Raw genomic sequence first — 26,875 nt, 5'->3', positions numbered from 1 at the left:
AAATGATTCCTTGGAATCAAATTACTGGGAATCAGTTTTCGATTGCTTTTCTGTGAGTAAGTGGTTGGGAATCATTGCTACAGCATACCTTCTTCCCTTTGCCGATCATTTGACGTAATTCCCTAGTTGGGGTTCAGCAAAGTATGAGCCCTGGAATGTATCTGAAATGGCTGATTCAGATCAAAATGGACTACTTCCTGTATGATTTCCATCATGTGGGTCTTGAGACATTTTCATGCGTCCTGGTATGATTGACATGTCCACTCAGTTTTAAGGCGATTAGTGAGACTGGTGTTGGCTAATTTTTTTCAAACGTTCCAGTGACTTTTGGGTCTTTATTCCTTCAATCACTTAACAATAAAGGTGCCTAAAAGTGCTTTTTCCCTGCAGGAAAATTCCAAATCCAAAGGTTTTGTATCGGCATGAGGAAGATAACCCCCGGACACAAATTTTACTTGACCTTTTTGAAACTCAACCAAGTCAGTTGTAGTTTTCAAGAATAGTCGGGTTCTCTCTGAATTGCTTGTGACAGACAGATCTCTGTTTTGACGTCACAAGAAAATTGGCCCATTTTGAAGTTGTAGTATTTATGTAAAAATAAAGGCGCACATTATAGTTGCGGCTGACATATTTCACACTCCGCAGATTTACTAGCCACGCGGACATGCATGTGGGATCTTGTTGTGGGTGTTTATCCCTGGAGGGACTGCGTGCCGTCTGCGGTATGTTTTGCCGCATGGTTGGACTGGGCTCAAGCAAAGACTAGCGCACTTGAACGTAACGACAAGCATTTTGTTTACGTTACCGCTTTCGTATCTTTGGCTTCGTCCATGCACGACGGTGGCGTCCACTAATGTTAGCCATTCATTGATAATGGCCCAATCTCGGCGTCTCCAAGAATTCACGACTCCCTACTTCTTTTTGACTCCTAAATGTGAAGGAGGTTTTTCCCGACATTCCAGTGGCTGGAAGAATGACAGCTTGCCTGGTGATTGTCTCAATTTTGGTTTTGAGCGGAGCAGAAAAACACACGCGCACGCGCACACATGTACATCACAGGCCAAAGAGCAATCAGGGAGTAACTACCAGTGTGCTAAATTCTCATGAGATGAGTCTAGAAAGAAGGGCTGAAATAACACATACCTTGTTTTTTGTAACATTTATAGTTGCATAAAGTGGTTTGTCTTAAAGGAGATATGAATTTTCGCTCATAATTTAAAACAGATCCCAGGTCTCTTGATATAAGATCAGGAATTATAATAGTTTCTAGGTTAGCATCTTGTGCTAGCCAATTGTAGGCGGTTCTGCAGGTCCTCGTCACTGGCACAGATGGCCGTTTGAGTACTGACGTATTTACCAAGAACTCTCCAAATAGTTTACATGTTGCCTTATCGAAATATCGCGCACACGTTTTGCTCTCGCAAGCTGCCAGTCGCGCATTGTCATGTGTGCATTGTAGTTGTCCTTATCTGCCTGACAACATACCCCCCTCCCGTTCCCCCTAGGGACAAACAGAGCTCGGCACAATGACAATCAAAACAGGAGTCGAAACTTTTGTGATTACTGAAAGCTGACATTTGTATATATACTACATCTGTGCGTGCGTGTGTGTTGTATGCCAACTTCCCCGAGTAGCGAGTAAAAAAGCTGCAGCGTGTTGAGGGTGACGACAAAATGCCAAGTCATTGAGTCCTTTGCCTTTCCCCCAGTTATTTCTTTCGTAAACACTGCTTCAGGGGATCTGATCGTGAAAACACAGTCGGAACACCTGAAAGCAAGCCTGGAAAGACAAGATTTGTAAATTCAACAACAAACCATCAGAGTTAGTAAAACATCGATAGAGGCAGTGTTTAATAACGCTAACGCCATGCCCCGCCCATATTGGATAACAAAGCTTGGCACTGTAGTTACCCATCTGTGTTTTGACCCAAAAAGTCTGCTTCCAACCAAAAGGGCCGCTTTCTGTTCAATTTTGGGCAGGTACTAAAGACTTTTTTTTTTTTTTTTTTTTTTTTTTTTTTTCTGCATCATATTAAGAATTTCATGTTTTCGGCAAATGAATTTTGCACGTTTTTGTTTGGAACCTCTTGGAATTACAGTTTTTTTATTGTAGGTAAAGTTGTAGGACTGAGGTAAAAGTTCTCATCGGATTATTGGAAGCTGGAAGTATTCTTTGGAGATCCTCTGGCCATCTTGATGTTGTGCATTTCTTGAAAAAGAATCCCCTTGATAACCAGCTTGATTTTGGGGAAGTGTAAAAAAAAAAAAAAAAAAAAAAAAAACTCACGGGGCCACTTTGGGTGAATAATAAATTTGGCAGAAACTGTCAGATGTTCACATTATTTTGAGCAGGCATGTTTTCATGCCACAACTACATATTGCCTTTTCTCGCTGCCAACGCCACTGGATGTCTTTGGAAATGTGCTGGATGATCATCTGGCTCCCATTGAAGTGCAAAACTTGTCGTTTGGCGTTTTAAATAATCAGTGATGGATTCGTTGGTCCACCATTTAAAAACAGTGGCCCGAGAGCCCGTCATGCCTTCTTGCAGCTGTAATCTTTTTATGCGCTTTTCCAAGGTGAATTTAGTGAGCTCACAGACGCCTCTTTTCTAGGCCGGAAACACTATTCTTTTATTTCAAGTGGCCCTCCTTCTGTTGAAGCCATTAGTAGGGGTGTGGGGGGGGGAGAGTTAGTGGGCACAATGGGGTGACCGCACATGCAGACAATAATGACCGCGTGGACTTCCATAGACCTTTCCCAGCCCCCTTGAAGTGCTTGGCATTGTAAAAAAAAAAAAAAAAAGTGGAATCACACATGGTAAGCTTTGTGCGATGTTCAGGTGCTTTTTAAACCTCGTTTGATTCTGCAGACTTGAGGAATTATACTCCTTTGAGGGTCAATAGTCTTCCTAGTTGGAAATAGTTCTAAACGTCTGCTTCTCCTTTCCTCGAGGACCTTTCAAACCTTGACATTTTTTTTTTTTTTTTTTTTTTTTTTTTTTTTAACTCAACCCCATATGACATTTCGAAGTGAGTACCTGCGTCTGACCCCACTGAGGAGTTGAAATGTGACGCCTGTTAGGCGACGCTAGCTTAAGTGACGCTGAGCCAGAAGAAATGGAAAAGCCCCATGCCAGACATTTATCTAAAAACAACAGCATGCTTCACTATCGTGGATGTGGTCTAAAAAACGCAAAGAAAGGCATCTTGCTTGTTCCCACGGAGCAATGTGTTGATTGGCGCCACGAAAAAAAAAAACTTTTTGCTTGCTTTTTACCACAGCGCAGTAGATCACTATTTGGCAAGCGGGTGGTCGCTGTCCAGTAGCGGTTAATCAAATCTTTACTGAGTGTGACAAAATAATAATTCTGCATTCTGCAAAGCGCTCACTAGGAATATCATTGTGATATTCAATATTTTTATGGGTGTGCGTACATTAATGCTGTGATATGAACAAAATCTAATATCTTGATAGCAATATATAATCAAAATATTTTGAAATGAGTGGATTTTTTTCTTATCTTTTCTACATTTATTCATAAAATAAATGTTTTAAATATTGTAATTATATCTCTTACATGTCCGGATTGTGTGTTTTCTCACTTACAACCAAGATACAGTATACACATGGCATTTATTAACATTAGAAGGACTCCTCATGGATGTGCGTGCACTTTGTTGCTGATAGCGTCATGTCGTTTCCTCCCTCAGCTGCAATGTACCTTGTTTAATGTGTTAGCTTGTGTGAGTGAATGTTGTTTTATATGCGCGTTGTTTTGTCAAAGCAGCATATTTGAGTGTGTGTTTTGCAAGTTTTTTTTCTTAAGAGGTACACATTGTTCTACTCTAGCTTTGGCTTGGCAGCCAAGGTGCTTTTTGTTGCTTCATCAACGTAATTTAATACCATCGCCATTGAAAATGGAACATTTGGACAAGGCTTTGCCTTTACTTACTAAAATAAATATATCATTTGTATAATAGTATAATATAATTTATGAAACTGTCAAACTAGCATGACTCACTCCAACATAATAGCATTATACATAAACAATAACTAACTATACTTAATTCACTTTATGTTCCAAATTTGTATTCCACAGGGCTTTATTGGATGTATAGTTTTTCGTGCATGCATTCGTGTGTGTGTTTGTATGTATGACACAGATAATAGTATGTAAGGCTCCTCATTCAACTACCTCAAATCCTGGATAGTGTCATTGCAGTTCTTAGGCAGGTGATCTAATTCATTTGTTAAGGGTAGTATAGTGTCATGATTGCTGTATTAGTCTGTGTTGGACATAAATCTTGATATTGGTTGATATTAGCCTTGAACAGATTCCAGAAAAGCTAGCCTCATGCTAGGCGAGGCTGACCTCACAGAGAACCAAGGAAAAAAAAATGTTCGCAGCATTCCCCCCCACCCAATTACAAGTTCCTAAACAGGGTTACCCTAATTGGCTTTAGCGTCTATTCTTGTTGAAATACATTAGATATCAGTTTTCAAAATGTTCTGCTATCTCTTGTCTTGGCTGTATATTTTGCTGCTAGCTAAGAAGCAATTACACCGCCTACTAAATTCACTTTTTTATTAGTTATTACCCCCCCCCCCCCCTTTTATTGGTCATGTTTGGTGTTAAGCTCTTTTATGCTAACGGAGGCACCTGCTCCTGCAAAGTGTTTGCAAAACACTGGCTCATAATAATAGTAATAAATTGCTGTGTTTGTGTTGTTGTTACCTCCTGGGATGGGCGTGCCACCTACACATTTGTACAAACGTTTTGAGACGCAAAATACTTAATGTACAGTCTTTTTTTTTTTTTTTTTTTCTTCACTCTTTGTGAGCTGCTGACAGAGACCTCAGTATTTTTGCCAAATAGCTGCCCATTCTCATGCCTGATACAATTATAGTTTCTACAAAAACAGTTTAACAACATTAAAGGTAATTTCTTTACATTATTTTGGGCTCTTTAACCCAAATGTTTTTGATTCCATCTTTAAAGCATCACGTGTCCTTCTCAAAACCAATCTTGGCTTTATCATCTTGTAATTGAAATGTCTTAAATACCAATGTTCCTCTATCAAATACTAGACCCAAGCTAAGAGGCTTCTTCACATTATGTTCACGATCGCGGCCATGGTTTGCGGCAGTGTACAATTCAATTCCTAGCTAACTAGCCTTGTGCTAAATAGCAGCCCGGCTGTAGTATACAAATTAATGGACGTTCACTTGTAATTTTATTAGTTCCAGCTGCTCTTTGTTACTGTATAATATACCACTTGAAACATCTTTGTACTTTGGCTTGTACAAGTTTAATTTGCTCTGGGACTAAGCTAGTAACTCAATTTACTCGCATATCAAATCAATTTTCCATGTTGAAATGAATTCAAATGCCGTTAATCTGTAGGAACTCCCCAAAAACAATCACTTTTTTTTTGTTTTTTTTTTTTTTGTTCAGTGTTTTCAGCCAAGTGCTGTATGTATTAAATCCCTCAATTCCGTTCTTAAAATAATTTTCCAGTACAATATGTCCCATAGTGGGACCTCATAATGAGGTCATGGCGAGGGTCCCAAACGACACGGGTAGCCCTTTCACTCCCCACCATTCACCCACAGCCACGTGATTTCGAGCATCTGTGTGTGGAAATGAACTTTACTTGACTGGTCAGCGAATGATTTACAGCTAGCGTTGTGCTCTCCTTTCGCTTCGGCCGGTGATGTGACTGCCTTTTGTAACAGGGGACTTGTTTAGAGTGGCAGCGCTCATTCGGGCCATTGTTTGCGCAGCCGTAATGACAGACCAGGCCACAATAGACATCAGAATTCTGACTGTGCGCCAATGTGCATGTCAAGTGCAAGTTCACGGGGTTAGCGCCGGGACCATGAATAGGGCGTCAGGAGTTAGGGAGCAATCCTAGAAAAAAAATGTATAGCTGTCAATAACAGGCTACCATGTCAAGGTTGAGTAACGCACACCGAAGTTGAGGTGACCTCAGATGTTTTTTTTTTTTTCCTTGTACCAATAAACATGGAGGTGACTCCGTCAGCCCACGCTAATTGAGCATGAGTTACGAGGATAAGGCATTCCCTTGTCGGTAGCTGCCCTCGCCGCTGTTTGCTTTGCTAATGTTCTCCTTGCTGGCCGGCCCAGGCCGCGTTAATCACTACACATCTGCCACACATCCCCCTGCTCCGTTCACGTCCAAGCCAATTAGCCCAACCAGCTAATTCACACGGCCACTTTTAACTACCGGTGCGAAAGTTCAGCTGTGCTCTTGCAGGATGCTTCATTAGGTACAGTGTAATCACATCGAATATGGAAGCTGTATCAAAAAAAAAAGAACCCTTATTGTGTCGGCGCTTGACTTAAAGATGGCAGCAAACAAGACCTTGTCATAATTAATCCCTTTAATCCTGCTTTGGATAAGCGACTTTTATTCCAAACCGGTTCCAGTTGATTGACTTGCAGAGGTTGCCGTGTCAAGACATATCTGAGAACTTGAGCCCATTTGGATTTTTTTTTCTTCTCTCTCTCACTGCTAGATAAAAATGGACGCGTTATTGCACAATTTCAGCAACTCATTAATGAACCCCCTCCAACCCTCCCACCCTAGCCTTTTAGCTCAGTCATTAGCCGTCTGGTCCCTCTGGCCAGCATCATGTACGAGGCAATCCTCTGGTCCCCATTAGTGACCCCCCCCCCCCCCACCACCCCCCTCCCCACCCACAACAAACCCCCTCCAGTACAGTATCTGCGAGTCCTGTGGATAAAAGGGCCTGGTGGGTTCCGTTTCACATTAGTTTGGTTCTTGTATCTGACCTGAGCAGCATGTTTATGCTTCGTGATTGAAATGTTTTCCTCCTCCTTTGATGGCCTGATAGACTTTTTCAGTGACTATTTTTGGCTTGGTCTTAACCAGTTAGTTGAATCATGGAATGGGAGGAATGTAGGAGAGCATGTTGGCTCTCCTCAACTTGATTGCAATGATTTAGTTGGTAATAACTACAATTCAACATATTAACTCTCAAAATTGCTACTAGTATTTTGATGTCCGCCCAGTTTCATATTGACATATTAAACTAGTGTTGGAGGCAATTTATTTATTTATTTATTTTTTAATTCAAGGATAGGCTTCTCTTCATTTTTGGTGTTTGTATTTAGGACTTAAGAAATATGCATATTTTTACATGCAATTACAAATTTGGTTAGTTTTCCTTTTCACACTGCACTTGGTTTTCTTGGTGTTCAACAGCTGAACAGTGTGCAAGGATGAAAGCATATAGGTACAAGCTTGCCCATATGTGGAAGTGCTTGCCTAGGAAGTCACAAGACGTCTTTTCTCACTGGTTGGCCAATTCCTGTTCGCACTCTGAAATCACTCCGCCAGCCCCTCCCCTATTGGATGCACCTTCTGACGTCACAGTGAGGCGTACCCATTGCCCACCTTGCATCTGATTCTTAGATCAACACAAAATTGGAAAAGAAAGTTGGCCATTTTAGTCTGAAGCAGCCCTTTTGGAATAAATTATACTTTGAGAAATTGTTACTGGAAGTTTGGCCCAATCGGAAGTAGTTATACAAGACCGATGGGCAATGCTAACATCCAATGACATTAATTATATGTTTTGTGTATCACCTCACAGGAATTACTCTTTAAATCCACACATTGAAAGAAGTCATAAATGGGATCATTAAGTTCCCCAATACAGTATGAGGAAACATACGATGTCAATTTGTGGTTATTTGCAACTAAGGAAAGGAATACATACAAATTTCCCCTTTTCTGCTGACAACTTTCTCACTTAGCAAGTTGCACGAGCCAGTATTGAAGAATGTGCCTATTCGGATGCCACGCTTGCATAACAACAGTATCCGTTGGTCAAAATCCTCCTGTAGCCAATCGCAGACCTCAACGTCGTCTCTCTTAAAAGTCTGCTGAGTGATGGTGGCCATGGCAACAGCCGGGCTCCCCCGAAACCAGGCACCCCCCTCTCCCCCCGCCACCCCTGCTGCGCTGAGTTTGATGGCATCCAAACGTGTGGCGGAGTCATTATTGCGTTGCGGGATGGCATGAGACGCGGGGGCCCCTAAGGTGTGACACAATGTGCGAAATGGAGCAGGTGGTGGGCACCCCCCCAAACCCCACAACCGCCCACCCCTCCTCCAAGAGGGCCGATGATCCAATGGTTGGTCCCAGCAACAAAGACACTCCGCCTCTAGGATGGGCAGAATGGCATTGTTTGCTTGTTGTTGAGATAAAAATAAACAGCGTTAGCTGAAGTAATCGGGAGAAACTGATACTTGTGTAAATGAAAGTACTCTGGTAAACATAGAATTACTGATTAAATTCATTAAAATACAATCTCTGAAAGTAAAAGGTTGTCAGAAAGATATAGTCAAGTAAAAGACAGATACCTGAAAAATGTAAATACAGTATAACAAACGATTTGTACTTTACTTCCCATCACTGAAATAAGCAAGTATTCTCCCTAATGGTGCTTGACCGGCAGGTTTAGTCATGATGAATACTTGATGGCAGGTACGAAAGTGATCGGGATCACTCCCAGAATGGCTCTCCTGGCAAAGACGCTCATATAAAAGTATGCATGAAGGATGCGTGTTTGCAGCTCGTGCGAGCGCGCATGTGTAACCCAGTCGCTTTTATCGGCGCGTGTCCTGATGAAATCGGGCGGATGTCGAATGAAAGGAGGGAGCTGTCACGTTACACTTGTACATCCGTCAGCGACGGCGTCGGGTGTCCCGCCACAGCGGCGGCGGTGGTGGCAGCCAGTTGTGTAACATCAGCCGAGTGAAGCCAACCGGGCTTGTGTGCTGTGTGGATAATAGGGTGAGAACTGTTTAACTTTTTTTTTTTTTTTTTTTTTGAGCAAGCGGTGGTATAAAATAATTAGATTTAAATAATTGAAAAATATCTATTTTAATGGAATAAAGATCTACCATTTTTTTAATGAACGTTTACTACCGTACTTCTTTATATACTACAACTAAATAATAATAATAATAATAATAATAATAATAAATAAAACATGACTTCTAGACCTGTTGTTCTGAAACTTTCTACACCACAAAAAATACTTGACTAGTAGCTCCAAACCATTAAAGTAGAGTAGTGTCGTAAAATTTAGGTGGAAATATGGGAACATTTTTTTAAAAAGTACTTAAATAATAATTCAATTTAAGTGAATTGTACATAAAAAAATGTAGAATAATTTTACTTAAATATGCATATTAACGCATTGAATTCAAATGTACTCCTCCTAAAAGTTAAATACAACTGAATTGTAAAAAAAAGTGTTATATATTATGTGCTGCAGAATTTAAAAAAATATTTTGCATACCACTAGTGAGCCCAGATACCAATAGTTGCAATTCTACCACTGTTCTAGAAAATTATCAAATAACAATAATGCAAAAAAATCAATTACTCAATATATTCAAAATAACCTTAATGACATTTTGCATTTTAAATAATAAACGAAAATGTATTACATTACACAGTCGGACTGTTTTGTAATTAGCAATAGATTCAAATTTCTACTTAGGTTTTAATTCTTAAAGTATAAAAAAAAAATACATAATTTTTGAATTAAATAAAGAACATAATGTAAAAAAATTACATACAATATAGAATTTACAAAAAGTGTTTGATTTAAGAGGCAATTTATTTGTACATATCAGTGCTTTACAACTGCTTTCGAGATTGGTCATATTTTAGACCAAACCCCGGGGTGGGCACACTCTGTCCTCGAGGGCCGGAGTCCTGCAGGTTTTGGAGGTTTCCCTCTTTCAACACAGCTGATTCCAATCAACAGGATCGTTTATCAGGCTTATGCAGAGCTTGCTGATGTGCTGATCATATGTCAGCTGCGTTGGAGAAGGGAAACATCCAAAACCTGCAGGACTGCGGCCCGCGAGGACCGAGTTTGCCCATCCCTGAGTCCTAACCAACTATCAGTATGATGCAAAACAATTCTACACCACTACAATGATTTTGACTTGAAGTAAACGCTGGGGTGTAAATAATCATAAAAAAGAAGCGAATCATTGTAATGTCAATCAAAAAGTTGCTAAATACGGTCGATGGTCATGGCACATAAATCTAAGTAGGTGAGACATATGTTTAAGGTTGGGGGGCGGCACACAAAGACTTTCCTTACATCTTTGGTGCAGTGAATGGAAAATGATAAACACCCACTTCCCGTGCCATAAATCGCCAGCATGAAGGAAGTATGTTTAAATCATCAGCCCGTCGCTCATTCATAGTGGAAAAGGCATTCCCATGATGCCCTCAAGAATAAACAGCGCTACCGGCCCGGCTGGGACACAATGGTGTGAAATTGTACCCTGGTGCTAGACATGCAGCCGGCATAGCAACACAACACGGTCGTGGTGGATATGTCAAAACTCACCGTAAATAGCGGAAAACATTTCTTGAAACATCCTTGAATGGTAACGCAACCATTACATTTGCCACTGCTCTTGTTGCTTGGTCTTGGTGGGGGTCTAAGACCTACGCCCCCCTCTATTAAGCAGCTGTCTTGATTTCAGGCCCTTTAATCTGCAAGTGGACCATCTGTTCTTACGTCTTGCGCCCAATCTCCTCCTGCCCAGTCAGGGGTCCCTGATTGACTAACAGGATTGGGCAAAACATACCCAGGAATGAAAGCTCTTTGGTAAGTACACCACTAGGGAAGGATCTCGGCGGGATCATTCAAGGCTTAAAACTAGTGATTTGTTGGTGTTGGAGCTGTGAAAGGGGTGTAGGCAGGAAACAGGCCTCCAACTGTTCCCTAGACCAGGATGTCGAGGCTGCTCAGCATCTCTGTGCCATCCAAAGCTTCCAGGATGAAGAAAGCTTAATTATTTGGGGTCAGCGAGGGATGGGTGTGGAGCTTAATTTTGATAACATTCCTGATGAGTATGAGCCAGCATTCTGTGCAAACTTAGTTAACTGAAGCAACGTGCACGACTCTATGATGTAGCGCTCATAAGGGACACATTGAAAAACACATTCCATATTTGCTAGCAATAAACGCAACTCGGAGCGTTTTTAATGGGATCCCCGCGGCCCCGCAATACAAATAACTGGCGAGGCTAACGCTTATCGAGGCCGACTTAATGAATATTCACACTCGGACTGCAAGCTGGGGACTGAGAGCCCGAGCCCGAGAGTGGAGGCGTCCTCATTATTGCTCCTTCGAGGGGACGATAGCCAACCCTCACCTGTTGCCAGGAATGTTTTTGTGCTGATACAGTCAAGATGGACATTGTGCAAGAATTGGAGCGTGTAATTCATTCATATTTTTGCTGTTATTGGATAAACATTATGAAAATTAGACTTGAATTGCTTGTATACAAATAGTTAGGGCTCAATCTGGAGTGTCTGCCCACCCATCAAATGTGAAATAAACAACCTTTTGTGAGCTGCCCATTTACCAAAATGTATCTGCAAAGGAGTGCCTCTGAATTTTGCCAGATTGGTTAGGTTTTTAAGCAAATTTTGTACGCAAAACAGAGACATGCGAATTATGCCCGTTTCCATCCGTTCTTCCTTTGCGAATAGTGAGAGGAGACTGTGCCGCGAGATGACGTCATGTAAGCGCGTCTGTCTGCCACAAGACACAAAATGGAAAGATTACTGACCTAAAATTGTATTGTTTTTTTTTTCTTTAATTATTTCTAAAAAGAATTGTGTATCCTTCTCTCTCCAAACATATCCTACTTTATCATCCGCCATTTTTTTTTTGTGACTACAAATGTACGTGTGACGTAGTACCCGGTCTTGTAGTTGCTTATTCGCAGAGCTCTTCCTATAGTCAAAATGTGCATTTTCCTTTTTTGTGGATACACTTTAAAATCCTCTCCTCCATGCGTAAAAACCTTTTCGTGAATTTTGCACCTTTTTTTCAAATTTCTGGCATTTCCATTCAGTTTCTTTTTCTCAATTCTTGAAAATTCAAATAAAAATAGATGGATGGTAACCCCAATATTGTGACTTCACAAGCTGGCTAATTTACATATCAACTCCCAAGTTGAACTTTTTAAAATTAGGTTTATAAGTGCTCATCCCCCCATCCACACCTTCCCCCCCCCCCCCCCCCCCTCATCCGTCCTTGGCATTCCTGGACAGGACCAATATTATATTGTATTGTTAATGCCATGGTGTACAGAGTATTAGCTGAAGAACATGGTGGACTCGAGTAGCATCCCTGTGGGAATCCGCAGCACTAAACTGTTCAGTTCCATTTTTAAAATATGATGTGTAATTAAATCTTCATGTTGCCTAATTTCATTTGTAGATTACAAACATAATTTAAAATCATATCAGAGAAAACAACTTTATTTGTCAATTGGGGCTTTAACCGCTCTGTGGAAAACCCACTGCTGTGCTTTATTTGTCCAATCGGGCCATAAAACATCTGTTTCAGTTCTTTCATAATGGACTTTAGTAGGCGTTTTATCACAGTTATAAACTGAAGCCATCCAATAAACAGATGCCATATGCTCCTTTGGTATGAAATATTTGCTTGTTTGCTGTACCACCTCTTAACACAACTTTATAGCAGGCGATAAGGTAGCTTGAGGTGTCAAATAGATAACGTGTTTCAGCAATGTGCGTTGATCCTCAGGATGCCGTGACGAGCTCCATCTTTTTCAGGCCATTCGTTGTTGTTTATTACCTCCAGTGAGGCATCCTTCCTGTCGGCATCTTACGAATGGGGACCCTCTGCCCCGGCACCAAACAAAGCAGTAAATATTCCAACCTCGTTTGATCCCGCAAGAAAAAGGAAGAGGCTTTGATCATCATCCCACAGCTCGGTGGGGACACATGTGGGACGGAGTCCAGGGGTGTGTTTTCCTTCAGGGGATGGCTGAGCGGAGGTAAAAAGGTTGATGGGGACAAAATACAATATGTATTTAAAAGCAAGCTGAAGTGGTGATGTGCGATGGCAATTCATTATTTCGTAACGAACGTTTGATTTTAATCAAACTTGGTGCAAAAACACAACACAAACTTTTCTCAAATACGTTTCGCTAAATGTTCCACTTTTTGGACTAACAACTTTTCATTACGGACTTTTTAACATGCACCTGCACGTTTTTCCAAACAGTCTTGTCACACATTTCCCTTAAATGTGGCCAATAACACGAGGCGTTTAGTTTAGTTTGAAAAATTGGCAGTACAACTGAAGTGATACATTATCACAACATCGCTTACTTTGCTTTAATCTAGACTCTGGGGGGGGGGGAGAATAAAAATAAAAGGGGGGGGGGGGGGTCAAATTGCCTCCGTTTTCTAAGTAATGGCAGAGAGATCATGGGGACCACTTATTTGAGCCATTTTCAGTTCTGTACTGTACAGGTCGGGGGCCAATGGCCTCCATCTATGGGGGGACCCTCAACAAAATGGGACTTGAAAATCGCTTGCCGACAGAGCAACATCCTTTTTTGCAAAGCTTACTTTGCATTCACCTCTGGGTTTTCTTATCTGTGTTTAAAATGACATGACATGGCTCCTACCCAAAGGATAGTGTGGTGTTGGAGTCATAGTATCGGAGCATTTTACCTACAATATTATTATCGATGTCGTATTGGTGCTGTCCTAGCGGTAATTGACAGGAAGTGTAGTTTCCTCATGCACTAGCCACATGTTTTTCTCAATAAACAAACACATTGCAGCTCAGACGGCTACTGGACGTCCATCTTTAACAAATGTGAAACTGCATCTTCCAATTGTTGTTTTTACCTACTGCAAACAAGTATTCAAGACGCCAGTAGATTGACACGCAAGTCGCTCCACAATGTTTTGAGTGTCCTTGTTCATCTTCCCGGGAACATAATAAACAATGATGTCTTGGCCAGAAGAAGAAAAAGCCATTCAATCCGTTAGAACATGTGCGCCGTTTACTACGTTGGCTTTCTGATGAGGTTTCAGGCAATGAATGTGCAGCTGGTGTCCTTATTGATTTCTGTTTCGTGCGCAAACACGCACACACATTTTCTGTTTTGCAGTTTTGCAAGCCCACTGGGCAGCATCTCGACTGAGGCATGTGTGACGTACTGTTATAAAATATATGATGTACATGGAGCCATTTATTTTTTCATCTTCCAGAGTGAAAGCATTAGACAAAATACAAAAATTGTAGCTGATTTTTTTTTTAAATGAGAACAAATGGAAAATATATATCAGCTAGAAAAAGTGATTGTAAAAAAATAAAGAAATACAGTATTAGGGAAGAATAGGAACAAATTTAAAATACTTGACAATAGATGCATTTTACAAAACAAATTTTGATATGTATAAATAAACATTACATAAATACATTATTTAAAAAAAATAACTAGGAAAAATATTAAATGAACAATATTCAAAGAGGAAAAAATACAAAAATAAAAGTAATAGAAAAAAAAACTTTTTGACAAGTGTGGCAAAAGTACTAGACATGAAAATAGAAATAGATAATAATAAAAAGAAATGAGACGGACAAAATAGATGAGTACAAGTATTAGATAAAGTATCTAAATATTAGAAAAAAAGAAGATAAAAGAAAAAAGAATAATCACAAGCATATTGGACAATAAGATAAAATATTAACATGGCAAATATGAAAATACATAATACATAAACATGAGCAAAATATGAATATATATATATATATATATATATATATGTGTGTGTGTGTGTGTGTGTGTGTGTGTGTGTGTATATATGTGTATGTATGTATATATATAAACAAATTGAAAAATATTTTGACAAAAATATTTGTAAATAAGAAAAAAGGGAGACAAATACCAAATATGAGGAAAATTTTAATAAGCATATATGAAAAATTAGCAAAATTACACTGTGTACACACAAAATATAATTTTTAAAAATATTTTTTTTTCAAATTTTTTTCAACTGTTTTCGTATTTAATTTTTGAGTTATTCCACATACAGTATGTTCTATTTTAGTATTAATAATAGCAGTCAAATATACAAAGTATTAAGGAAATAATAAAAGACTTACGTTAGATTAAACGTAAACCAAAAAATAAAAAAAATCAACATTATTATACAACAAATACCCAAATAATAGAAGGTACAAAATGATACAATTACCTTATTTGGGCATAGGGCAAGGTTTTTGTGGCACATAAATTAATTTGTACATGCATTTTGCAAAGCCGCGGGTTTATAACTGCAATGATGCACATGTGAAGTAATTTTCTAAAACATTTGTGTAATTATGTGGCGCCATTTCCTTTCTTAAACGTCTGTTTCTCTGTCCCATTTCCTTGTTTTTTCTCCACCTTTCTCTGTTCATTCAAGTGCGCTATTCTCATCCTGCCCACACCTCGTCATTTATCCTTCCCTCTCGCCGCTTGACAGGGTGTGTATGTTGTTTTTATCGCCGTGACATGATGTCTCTTCCCAGGGCACGTCCCGGAGAACAGCCTGATGGCTCCCCGGGGTCCTAACCCCCTGCACCTCAACACCCCCCCCGCTTTCTCTTAAATCACCAACACATATCCTAATGAACAATCCCAAACATTTAGTACACCATAAAAAAAAAAAAGAACGTTTTTTTGTTTTTTCTTTTTTTTTTGTCGGACACGCCGCGGTACGTGTTTATTCAGGTACATCCTTCCTCACTCTGCTTGTAAACCTGCCTGGTGGTTGTCACGCGGTCAAAACGTTAACCCTCGGACAAGTGCGGCGACCCCCGGCGAGGTCATCAGCTAGCACCGAGCCAGCTTCCAAAGTTGTCGAGGCGAGACACAAACACAGACGCAACGAACTGCAGGCCCGCCGTTAAACTGTCCGCCGTTTTTACGTCCTGTCAAGCACGTCAGTAAATGGGCGGAACCATTCGCTTTTCTTTTCGCTGACGTTGGGACCCCCATGCGAGACTCAAAAGCCGTGAAACCTTTTTAATTGTGTGTCCTGCCTTGTGAATTCATACTCACATTGGCCACAGTTCTTATAGCGCAGCTCACAGGTCACATTTTGGCCAATTTTGTTTGAACCTTATTTAATTTTTCAATGATACTTTTCTCCCCCAAACAATGCTCCAAATGCTACCACAAAAAAAAGTATTCACAAATATGAATAAAAAAAAAAGAACAATTATTGGAAATAGTGGCAAAGTATTTGTAAAGACATTAGAAAAAACAAGTGTTTTATGGGGCTGCGCAATAATGAGTTTGGCAGATACTAAACACAAAAGCGGATTGAAGCTTTTAAATGCCACTCCTAGTTAAAATTCCTTGTAAAACAATATTCATACATCTGCAGCTTACTGAGCAGTTGTCACCCTCTCCCTGTATTGTATAGATTTACTTTATCTGTATTTCACTACCCCCTCGTTGCCAGAAGTGCAGTGTCCATTGAATTGAAGAAAAAGTTTCTTTATGTTCTATTTAATTATTGCATTACTATGTTTTTAAAATAAATTACATTATAGAGTGCTATTTTTCTGATGAAATTAAATGATAAATATTTTCACATCCAATATCCATGTGGCTTTTTGCTGTTTTTTTTTTGTGTTTTTTTTCCCCCCCCATCTAAGAAAATTGGGGCACCATTTGATGACCCATCAGGCTTCCCGTTCTGTCTCCCTCTCCCTTTTTTTTTTTTTTTTTTTTTTTAAATGTCTCTTGGATGGGTTGTAACTGTTAAGTGAGTTTAGTTGTCCTGTACTTGTGATATATGCAATACTACATTTGATGGCATTTTTTGTTGGAGGGTGGAACAAATGATGGCATTTCTGATGACTGTGGTGACTGAACAAATTAAACTAGTAACACAATGCACCACTGTATGTCATAGTGCATATCTTTGATCTGCATCATTAGTGGAAAAACATGATGAAACTCGATGCCCATCACGATGCTTATAGATAAGACGGGTGTGTACTGCACGTGCGTGCGTATGCAGGAGGCCATGCGGGGTGGCAGCGGCGATCGAAGGCGCAATGGCGGGCCTTAAAGGAGGAAACCGACACCGCACTAATCTGCCTCGCCTTTCAACCGCCTCCTCTGTTTTCTATTGACAGCCAACGCTCGCTTTTTTGTTCGCTTCCCTCGCCACCTTTTATGCGTCTCCCGCTCAAACTGAACGGTGTCCATTTCTTTCCATCTCCCGCCACACTTCTCCATTCCGAATTTTGGGGTCATTTGGAAAAGCGTCACAATAGTTCATAGTCAAATCAATGTATGTACTGTAACAGATGATATCACAATACTGTAGATGCGAATACCAAACTCTAACTTTGAGGCATATTGTGCACTTAGTAAGATGTCACTATAATTAAATACCATCATAATAGTTTTAAGATACTTGCCACTTGACTGAAATGTTAGAATTTGTTGACTCAGCGTTTTCTCTTTTTCTAGTACTCTGTTTTTGTTTGTTATATTTGTCAGGCATAGTTAATGAGAATCAGCCTTCAACTGGGTAAATGCTCCAGAAAATACTCAACATTCAAATCATTATGCACAAACAACAAAATAAAACAATACAGGACACAATTACTGGAACAAAACATATTAGATAAAAAAATACATACATATAATGAATAAATGAGAAAAAAAATATTAGGACAATCATTACATTATACAAAAATTCAATCATACAATTGTTTACAATAGAAACAACTATATTATGTCAACTATGCCAAGCCCTTATTTAAAGGTTTTAGAGCCAGTGATGCGTAAATAAATAAATAAACAGATGAGCTGACTAAGCAATTTAATAAGTGGAAATAAATCTCCACCCACTTACCTTTGTGGCTGACCAGTTCCTTCTGCACTGAAACATTACGGCGATCTAAAACTAGATAACTTAAACATCGAGAGCTAGTTTGCCTAAACAGGTTTACTCAAATGCATCGAACCTATTTTCACTCATGAAATCAAAATTTCAATCTTGATGATGTAATGCTGCACAGCTCCCACAGGGTGAGGAAGGGGTTAACCTTAACACATACAATACAGACAGACCAATGGCATCAGTTCATGAAAATATATTACATTGACCATATTTGGACATATGAAGCTTCTGCATGGACATATTTGTTTTATTATTGGAATTTTATTTCCAATTCATGTTATTCATATGCTCCGTTGTTATAAATTGCAGGCTCTTAGGAAAGATGTTGGTGAGGACCGTTTTTTTTTTTTTTCTGATGGGTTCCTTTCAGCTCCATCCATCCCTCACCCCTTCTCCTCATCCTCCCTGCCATCCTCTCTCCCCCGCCTCCCCCGCTCGCTCTCCGGCCCACTCAAACTCCCACATGCCGCTCGTCTACCTCTCACCTACATCCTCCTCTCTTCTTTTGACTCTTTCCAAATGCGCACACACTTCTCTTCTCACCCCTAGTCATTAATGTTTCCATGCCAACATCCAGAGCAACAGTCCTTTTACAACTTCACGTATTAAAGTAGGAAAAGCAAAATGAGTGAAACTAGAGGTTAATATTTGAGACTATTCTGTATATGTTTGTAGTGTAGCAGACGCGGTGTATTGAGTCATCAGGCAGGGATTTGTTATTGGGAGTGACGCAAGACGAAACATTAGGTACAGGTACACAATTAAGGAGAATCAAAACAATAATGATCAAAATATTACACAAAAATAGACAAAAGATACCCAAATATTAAAAAAATAAACCAAACAAATATAAAAGTAACTAATGGAAAAATACAGGAAATGAACTGTATTAAGTACCAATACCAGTTATTGGTATTGAGCCACCAATACTTGAGACAAAAAAAAACAAAAAAACAATCTGACATTAACTCCTCCTTGCCATTAGTTGGCGCTACATTGTGATGATTTAACACATCATAAAATATCCATGTGTATTAGAAAGTGCTTTGTTCAGTTATGTTATTGTGTTAATTGAAGTTTTGTGCATCAAAAGTACAGGTGCTATCGGAACTCAGCATTGGTATCAAAATAAAACACGCACCCTCAAATTTGGGGACCTCACACTGTGAATGCACAGTTTTCATTAATTGTCCCTTTGCTTAAAACACTCTAATTTGTACTAAAATAGACGCACACATGCTTGGGCCAGGGCAGCGGAGTAGGTCCCATCTACACACGACTGTAAATTACCCAACACTTCTCAATCAATTATTCATAATCCCTAATTAATTATGAAACGATCAGTAATTCAACACCAGTCCATTCGGCGGCCGTTGCCTGGCAACCACGACTCTTATTAAATGCCACCATTGTTGCCCGTAACTAGAGTGCCAATTTCTTTACTCCCATTGGATGAGAGAAGAGGGTATATTGGTAGGTGGGGTAGAGGGAGGTCGGAGAGTAAACGTGCGTCCATATCATACTGCGAGAGCGTAAACAAGTGCGGCTGGTTAATAATGCAGCAGCGCTTTGGTTGGTGGTAGCAGTGAGTTGTAGCGGGCCGCTAATGGCCCACGTCGGTCAATGTTATGCGTCCCTGCAGACGCGTGTGTTCTAACACAGCAATTTGGTCAGAAGTGTCCGCGTTAGCCAGTTCCCGCCGTCGTTCTACATATGGCATCATGCAATCATTTGTGGAAAAGTTGGGTCCTTTTGTGGGAAAAAAAATAAATAAAAAACAACTGTTAGGAAAGAGCAGAAGAATGTTAGATAATCAATCCTGAAAAGATTATCGAATAAAGACATGAAATTATTACAAGATGTTATATTACAGTAAAAGACAAAAAAATGTTGGGGGGAAAAAAGAAATAATTGTGTGCTTGTTGTGAGGAAGGAAATGACAAAAATGATGGAAAATATTGCATAAAAATTAAAGTAAAATTGCCACTAGAAAAAAAAAATCCTCAAAATAAATGGCCATGTATTTGCTTCTTCACATTGTTTAGAACATCTTCCGTCTTTTGCAATAAGTGCCACTAAAAGCTCTAGGAAAATCCTGATTGTGTTTTAGATTGGTCATTGGCTCGTTTTGTAGTGATGTTGATGCCAGTTGTCATGCAGTTACTATGGATGATAGTTTAGTTGCTATGTCCCTGATGATGATGATGTACAGTATATGTCACTCTTGTCTAGTCACTCTTATTTTGTCATATACACCTTTCTTCTGTCATTGTGCTGGCATTGTGAATTGCCTGAGCGAAAGTTACTGAATGACACTTTTGTCAGTACATCGAGGTTCCTTAGCCGAGGTTTCCCCATCCCTCTTTTATACAAATTATTCTTCCACGTATTCAATATTTTTTCCCTTGCATCCGGCTCTGCTTTCTCTGTCGATTTCTCAGTCGAGTGTTTTCTTCGAGGCCATTTGAATCTAGCAATGCTCTCTGTTGTTACTTTGTATTATTGTATGTAAAGACTGTTTCCCAACTCCTGTGTCTTGTCAACGTTTGGGTCCCAACTCGGCGCATCACGTGACAAATCCCGCAAAATGAAGCCTCGATTGCTCGCTGAACGGAGGTCTAGTGAATCATGCTTGAAGTCTCCCTATAACGGTTGCTGGAATTTGACTTGAAATTTTCTGACACTTTCCACCCTGTACGTCCTTAGAGGCATTGGAGGTTCCGCCGTACAACTTCCTCCGCCTTATTTTATCTCAGGACATAAACAACGGCCGTAAATATAGAAACCCGTGTTTTCACTGTCACCGAATATCCTGCGTTGTGGAGAACATCCTGCCTGTGGTGAGAAAATCTTGTTGTTCTCCTGAAAGAGGCAAACCCGCTTTGTGTGTATGTCCACGTGGGAGAGCGGATAGCGGGAAAACAACAACAACAAAAAACCTTAACAACTCCAAAATCTGAAAAAAAAAAAAAAGTGAGCAAAGGAGAGAGGTCGGGAGTGAGGGTGGGTCAGAGCAGAGGGGAAGTGGCAAGCACCGTGCGACCGACGGCGGTTCCTTCCTCACCAGCCTGAGAATCAGGAAGGCGAGAGCGGCGTGTTCCGACGTTATTGCAACTAACAGGAAATGCGGAGGTCTTTGGGAGGTGTCTTGGGGGTGTCTCGTCGCTTGATCGATCGTCGTCCATCCCAGCACAGCTACTACAAGCTTGCTCAAGGGCCACATTTTTAAATCAGACAAATGTGTATTAAGACAGTTTGTATAATGGGTTATTGTTCATTGTAATACAGATTAATTTATTGCTTGTTTGCTAAAAAATAAATAAATCATGAGACGAAAATAATTGCATGTTAAATCGTAATCGTAAATCAAGTAAAAAAGAATTCTGCCCTATTAAGAACTATTTCCTAATCATTTGTTGATTTAAAATTGATTTATTGATTTAAAATTCCTAACTTTTTTTTGTACAATATATTTAAATTGAATAATTATTCAAAATTTTTATATTCACCTTTTTATTTAAGCAGTGTTAATTCAAACTGCAAAATGACAGTGACATGCAATAATATTAAATATACAAAACAAAAATGTTTTTAACACTAGAAATGCCCCAAAATATTTGAATTTACAAAACATCTTAAATAATATAATTAAATAGAACGTAAAGATTTAAATAGTTTGTGTCTCGTGATTAAATCACTTTGACTCATTCCATTATGCACGACTTGACCACTGGGGAGCAGTAGAACAATCATTAAGACTCAAACAAAGAAGACTTTCACAACTACTGAAATTGAAAAGTGCAGTGATAGTAGTTTATATAGTCTGTCTATACGTGTTGTCCATCTCTTACAGGGTTATGACACCGTGGCTATCAATGCTATTGTATAGTGTTTTGCGATGTGTGTTAGCATTAAGCTAGCAGAAGGCAAAGTTGTTTTTTTTGTTTTGTTTTTTTAAATACATAAAATGCAATTTTGCTTTTGTAACACAGTCTGACAGTAAACTTGAACTTGGAGTGGCGTGAAACAGCTTGGGGAATATTTTTTTGAAGAATTGTCCACTCAGTGAACTGCGACTAGGTGAGGGTTCACTGTAATTCCGGTCATGTCCTTCAGTCCAACCTTCCCCCGCCGAGATCCCCCGCTTGCTGAGTTGAGCCTCTCCAAATTAACCTCATCGCGAGGGATCCACAGCCCGGAGGCCAACGGGCGTGGATTTCGGGGCTCTCTGATTGTTGCTCTTCGGATTCTTTGTGTTTCTTTGGCACGTCCGACTTCTTCTTGGACTTGACTCCCAGCTGTACAAACGGATGACGCGCGGAGGGGATGTCGGACGCATCCGACCCCGCCGTGTGCCGAGAGATCATGAAAATAATCAGCGTGGCCTGAGCAAACAGCGTGCAGGTGCTGCAGATGAGACAACGGGGGCGCCACCTTGCAAGAACTAAGTAGCAGCAGCAGCAGGTTGCCTTGGAAACCCGTAGCTCACTCCCATCGCCCCACACCTCTTTATAATCTGTGACAATCCCTTACCCCCCACCACTTTTTTTTTTTTTTTTTTTTTTTTTTATTGACACGCACGCACGCACGCACACACGCAATGCATGCGTATGCACATCCACATGCGTGCACGGACACTGGGCCTATAAAGATAAGCACGCTATTATATCCGCTGCTGAGCACCATGAAACCCTTTTCAATCTGCCTGTGCCTTATTTTGGAATCAAATAAAAGCCATAATAAATACAGTACTTTAAATCCAAAATATGTTTATAAAAGTATTATTATTTCATTTATTGCATTCCTAAAGGCATCCTTAGCCTTCATTTCAGCATCAAAGGATCCTTAAACAACCCCCAACCCCCTTAGGCCTATTTCAGTGCCTCCACCTCCTCCTTTGTTTTACTTATGTATACATAATATAAATGACATTCAGTCTCTTTGCAGAGTGCACCTCATTGCTTTCTTTTCTTTTCTTAAGAGGAACAATAACATTAGGATGTCAAATGTATACTTTATGGTGGGCAGTGTTTGAAGGCTGCAGTTTGACAAATATGACAGCAAAACAAAAGTACGACAATAGCATAGTAAATGTGTTCCAAAATGAATTGTATGCCAAAAAAAAAAAAAAGGTAAAATGGACGTTTCCCTAGTTTGACGTTCGCAAATATATGAGCAATTTCTAGTTTGAGGCCCATACAACGCTAGATAGTGTTGCAGTATGTGCTAATGTCTCTTCTGTTGGATAAAGTAGAGGTTTAAACCCAAATGACTCTTTTAGAATACAGTACATTCCAAGTTCGAGGTCCCCAAAATGTGTGGCAGTGTGTGTGAGTGGGCATAATCATGTGTGCCCGCAATGCATGGCATGTGTAATCCTAATACTATGCTTCCCTCTAGTGGTCATCAACTGAAATTTGCTTAAACGCAACCACTATTAATAAGAAAATAAAAGATACAAATCAATTGTTTTGCCCTCTTGTTTGCCTCTTAATGGCCAAGTTCCTGTTCGGAATGTGAAAACAGTTTAAAAAAAATAATAATAATAATAATAAAGACATGTAGGTCATTGGACCGCCATTGTGTTACATTGTGGGAGTTAGGCTTGGGTATGCCATTTGAATGTGTCCATCACACAGGAAGTTTTTAATGGCTTCCCTTTCCCTCTCCCACAAAGATGAAGAGGGCAGAGGGATCCAGACCTCTGACCCACCCCCATCCACCTTCCACCTCCATCCGCCACGATGCCAGGAGAAGGGCTGTGACTGTACCAGCAGCGGGGTATCCTGGAGACTGAATTAGGACTTCACAATAAGAATGAGGTAGTGGCTCTAGTAAAAAATTCACAACACAATGCATGGAAACATGTTGTTAGATACATAGGACTTACTAATTGAACACTAGAGGGCAGTGCAGCCTTTAAACTAAAACCGTTATCTACTGTTTTGCCTAAAACGTTGTGCCAAAGTACTTAGCCAGTAAAAAAAAAAAATTGTGGTTAATTTATATCTCATTCATAACTGTTCTTGGGCAAACAGGAGCCATGTTTTACTACACATGCTGAAAATGAGCATAGGAATACACAGGAAAAAGTCGTGATGGCTAGAGTTCATCTTTTTAAAATAGGAGGGGGGTACATATTCTCACAGGTTAGTAAAATTTTCTAATAAATTTCCATCCATTTTATACAGGGTAATTCTCATAGGAAAAAAACAATACTATACTCAGATTTAATGTCATTTTAACTAATGGGAATGATTTTGAACATAGAAAAGTGAAGGTTATCAGTCAAAGCATATCTCCTAAGGTGTGTGCACATCTCACTTGAGAGAGCCCCCTCCAAAAGAATGTAAATGTGACATTTTAGCATGAATAAGCCTCAGCCATCTGGACAAATGTTGGCATTTTTCTTGATAAAGAATCTGACTCACAGGGAAAAAATAAGAGAAAAGTTATGTCTACAAAGCAAGGAGACATTTCTCAATAATTTGTAGGTTTTCGATAATATGGCCTAAACGATTAATTGGCTGGCAGAATTAATCAACTAGTGTTAGCTGTTTTAATATTGGTAAAACTCGGCCAATTTGTAATGACTTTTTTTTTTTTTTTTAAACACACATTAACACATTTCAACATAAGGCAAACAAAATATTCAAACATCCCCAACCAAAAAGGTAATAAAGGTCATAAACGTAAACAAATACTGAAGTATTTAATAGAAGTAATTTTTATATAAATAGGGCAAAAATGAAGTTAACATATTAATTATATGTTAAATTACTCGCCCGATTAATGCATCGTCAGACTTTTATTCTGCCAAATATTGGGGGGAAACATACTAACCAGGCACTAACTTATAGTCCCTACTGGCTATAAAACAGATTTTCTATTGACAATTTTTTGAGGGAATGTGCTCCAAATGTGTCGGTGGCTTAAAAGTTTGTCACCATAGAGTCAGTGGAATGGTGCGAATTAGAACCCCGCACACGTCACATAAACATCTGCACCCCTGTGGCTTAAGAGCCTCCACAGTCGGGAAGATTGGCACTAAACGAAGAGTGATGTGGGAAAAGTGCCGCTGGTTTGCCTTTCAAAAGCCAATGTTTGCTACGGACTACATTAAACCTGCAATCGATTCGACTCGGCCTTTCACCTGCATCGATTGACGGTGCCAGGGGAGGGCCACAGGTAACATCCCTTCCCTGTAGTTTAAAGGTCATGGTCCCTCCCGCGCTAAACCCCCCCGCCCGCTAGACCCACCTTAGATTTGCGGCAGGCGTCTCTCACTCTCCAGCAGAATGAGAACCGCGATGCCATTCAGCGAGGCATTGATTGAGCCGAGCCCCATCATCCCGACTCGTATATTGTTCCTTGATTTGCCAATTAGGGGTCTTTTCACACTCAATAGCTTTCAGGCCAAGCGTTAAATGGCCACCTGTTTGCAAGATGGCGCTCATGTCGAGGGTCCAGAAGATGATAGATTTATAGCGCTCCCCTTTCCCCGTGTCCACATACCTGCTGCTAATGGCAGATCACAGCAAACTTGCCTCCAGACGTGACATGGGGCGGGAATAACATTTCACTTATGGTCACAATATAGCAACGGTGAACTTTCGATTTATCACATGCATCTCTCACTAGAGCACTAGGTCATTTTATATGACAGATTAAAGGCCTATATGACAAAATAAGAGGATATAGACAAAATAAGATTGACAAATCATCACATGGGACAACATAATACAAGACCACAACACTTCAATGACCCAAGCCAAAACACATTTAATAACCGTACACCTCACAAATCTATATTTTATGTATGTTGCTCCTATTTTGTGGCAAAAACTATAAATATTTTATTAGCCTCAAATGAGCATTTTGTGTCCTCAAATCAGCTGTTTATGCACGTTTAATTTTCAGTTTTAATTCTCTCATGTCTGGGGTTCTGTACATAGCCACCAAGGTTAAGCATAATAAGTAATATTAAAAATGTCCTTATTTGTAGAATCATGCCATGCAAGCCCATACTGCTCAACCTCTGCTGGTTTCCAATTTAATTGGATTGCAACAGCATTAAAATTATAGTAACAGGCACATTTATTTGAATCCTAGACAAGATGTGATGTATTGAGGCAAAGAGCATTTTTTTTTTTTATCCTCACAAAAAGCTCACATTTTGAACACGCATTATCAATAAATAAACACATTAGTCAAAATGCATCGTCATGGTTTGTCCCGCTTGTGTGATAAAATAAAAAGGAGAGGCATGGCGACATCCTCATTAGAGTCTCCAGCCTGCTCTGGCCATTAACATGACTGACATGGTGCTACACTGGCCTGGCCACTAATGAAATGTCAATTCAGTCTACCATCCATCCTGATCAAATGTTAATTGAGGGCGTGATGGATCGGAGCTGCGTGGTTCACCTCTTATTGTCATCCCCCTTTTTCGTCTTCTCATGTATACTGAAGCCTGCAAGTACTGTTAATGGTAGTGACATTTATGCAGTTTTCCGTCATATAGTTTATTATAATCAATGTAATCAAGGTTATATATTGTTACGAACAACCATGTCAGTGAACAATCCTATAGACCAGTGCTCCCCAGCTTACAGATTGCATGATTTTACATTCGAAAACGTCCCAAAGTGCCAGCGAAAATTCAGCTGCTATGGGTCGAAGATGAAGAGAAGGAACTTATGTCCATGGGCAGAAAGAGAAGAGGAAATCACAGAGCCTGAGACATGATGTTAAGGAGTGTTTGGACTCGGGAGCGGACTGACATGATGAGAAGGGAGATGTGTCCAGGAGAACAGACTGGAATCTCAGAAGCTATGTTTTATGTATTTTACTGTAGTGTAGGTAGGAAGAATGATTGAGTAGGGGTTTCGTAAAGAAATAGTTTTGAGAATGTCCGAGAGGTAAAAAGATTGTCAGATCGAGTGATGAGAGTGAAGCTTGAAATCGAGGGCGTTATGTTGAATGTTATCACTAGCTGCGCCCCCAGAAAGAAATATTCTGGAAGGAGCTAGATGAAT

General features: G+C 39.9%; 1 long non-coding RNA gene across 1 annotated transcript in view; it reads left to right on the top strand.

The window, feature by feature from the left end:
* The window catches only part of LOC144010473 (uncharacterized), a 158,414-nt gene that overhangs the window by 49,959 nt on the left and 81,580 nt on the right, over window positions 1-26,875 (top strand). Inside the window, exon 6 of the long non-coding RNA XR_013281229.1 lies at window positions 23,515-23,659. This is a non-coding gene — a long non-coding RNA (uncharacterized LOC144010473). The remainder of the gene's footprint in view (window positions 1-23,514; window positions 23,660-26,875) is intronic.

This window comes from Festucalex cinctus, chromosome 21 (assembly GCF_051991245.1).
Source record: "Festucalex cinctus isolate MCC-2025b chromosome 21, RoL_Fcin_1.0, whole genome shotgun sequence".
NCBI classification, from domain to species: domain Eukaryota; kingdom Metazoa; phylum Chordata; class Actinopteri; order Syngnathiformes; family Syngnathidae; genus Festucalex; species Festucalex cinctus.
This window is presented reverse-complemented; position numbering and strand designations above follow the sequence as displayed.